This window comes from Acyrthosiphon pisum, unplaced genomic scaffold (genome assembly GCF_005508785.2).
Source record: "Acyrthosiphon pisum isolate AL4f unplaced genomic scaffold, pea_aphid_22Mar2018_4r6ur Scaffold_21741;HRSCAF=24743, whole genome shotgun sequence".
NCBI lineage: Eukaryota > Metazoa > Arthropoda > Insecta > Hemiptera > Aphididae > Acyrthosiphon > Acyrthosiphon pisum.
The window spans coordinates 32344-34734 of record NW_021771240.1 but is presented as its reverse complement, the minus strand read 5'-3'; positions in this window follow the sequence as shown (position 1 = coordinate 34734).

The window sequence follows — 2391 nt, the reverse complement described above, 5'->3', positions numbered from 1 at the left end:
TACAATGACCCACTTGTAACCTACTGTACATCAGAGCGACATCAACTTACCATGTTTTTTGTATAAATCTCCCATTTTTTCAACAAATGTCTTTTTATCATGATATTGGGTTATATGTTGGGTTGGTCCATGAGTAGCTAAAAAATACTCAATTACATTATAATAATCAATATAGTATAGGTATAATGTAGTTTTTACAGTTTTACACAAAAATGTTCACATACCTTCTGGAGTACCGAAGACTTCATCAAAGAGATGCTGGTTTTCTTCATTACGTATACGCTGAAAGAATACATCAAAAGTTTTAAGTAATCCTCCACGAGAATTAACTTTTATTGCACTTATATTGAAATCTTGAACCACGAAAGCGGTCACCGATGCATGGAAAGCTATGATGCAGGTCCATAATAAAATAACTGCTTTTAAATAATTCCTGAAATACACACTTATATTCATAATTGTCCTTTATTACTCACGGAATAATAAATTAAAGGGTGGCATCTGTGGACCGTGGTAGATCCAATTGTTGATTAAAAATAAATCATTGGACCTTGTCAATTTTACACTTGACTCAACATGACAATTTCTGATTTGAAATTAAACTGACGGTATTTATTATGTCAAGTCAAAGTCAAACTGATTGGTGAGTGAAAGAAATTAAGTGAGCCTCCTATAAATATTATTAAGGTAGGTACTTACATCGTCTTCTTTAAAAATGTTGTTTCTGTGCCAATTTTCTACGACCTTTAAAATTATAATAGATCAACTTTTTTGAATAAACTTTCTGAAATAGTATGTCGTCTGATGTCTGAGATGTGAACAGCTATGTGTGGTCGATACAAAAACAATATATGACGTCCTAGTTCTCGACGCGCACACACACACACACACACACACACACACACACACACACACACACACACACACACACACACACATGCACACAAACACACACACATGTTGAAAGACAGTGGTACCATCATAACATGCAAGCGAGAGACTCGGGTTCGACTCCCGTCCAGTGGCTTGATTTTTGACGTTATTTCTCCTGCAGAAGTTAACAAGTGGTACCATAACAATGTCAGTTTATGCATCTCAATTTTCAGTTGGAGAAGTCATTTTAAAGAACGACAAACCTTGTGCTTACGCTTCACAAACGACAAACCCTCACTTCTGCACAACACAACAACTACTATATTATAATGTGATACCTAGAGATATAATATTCTAGTTCATTAGTTTCATAAAGTTCTATTAAGTTGGATATTTTATAATGTGGTACTCAAACCAAAATATTTATGCCACAAAAATGTTGTTAAAAGAAATGTTTAATCTTATTATGTTATTTTTAATCTGTATTGATTTTATTTTGTTATTAGAAACTTGTTATACTTACTTTGTGATTAAGTTTTATACTTTTATGAAAAGGAAAATTTATAAAATGTATAGTTGATACAAAAAAATATTAAAAAAAGTCTATTTAATATTTTGACTGTACTTGTTTAGCATTTTATGGGTTTATTTTAAGTGTTATAATTTTATATTGAGAAAAAACCTTATTTTCGTTGTCCTGAAAAGTTGTGATTTTAAACATAACCCCTTTTACTCGGAGGCCGTCGAATTTATAACTTATTTTTTTTTTTGCAGATATATTATAATACAATAGTTTATTGTAGGTACATAATATCTGCGAACTACTAAACTAGGCATAAATACAAACAAACGATAATAAAAAAATTAGCAATTTAAGGTGTTAGGAAATCTAAGCCAGTGGTATTCAACCGGTGTCGCTACCAAATCATGGGTCGCGTAATCTATAAAAATGGGTCGTGACAAGTCTTTTTTGTTTTAAAAAAAATAAGTTTATTATAAAATTATAAATTATGGATTCGAATAAGTTATAAATGAATTGAAGAACCATATTTTACATTAGATATAATGATACTTAAAATGTCTACTAAAATCAATAAATTGAGGTTACTTGTGAATCCAATATTAAACAAATGTTTATTGAAACTTTTTTAGAAATGTTTTTGGCACATTTATACACGGGAAGTTACGCAAAACTAGCAGCTTAGTCTTTTTTCTTTTATGGCCTACAAAGGTGACACGAGTCGTGAAAATATTGTTACAAAAACAGTGGATCACGAGTCAAAAAGGTTAAACATTACTAGTCAAAACAAAAGATAGGATGAAAAATATTTTTATATTAAAAAATGTAAAATTACTAGGTATTCATTAGGTTTATCGTTGACAAAACACTTTAAATCCACTCCAAATTTTAATAAAAATTATTTTAGCATTAGTTTGGTCCGTCCCCCCGTCCAAGTAAAAAAAGAATAGTTGGGGTACGCAAAAAAAAAATTAAAATAGTAGAGGAGCTCCGTCCCC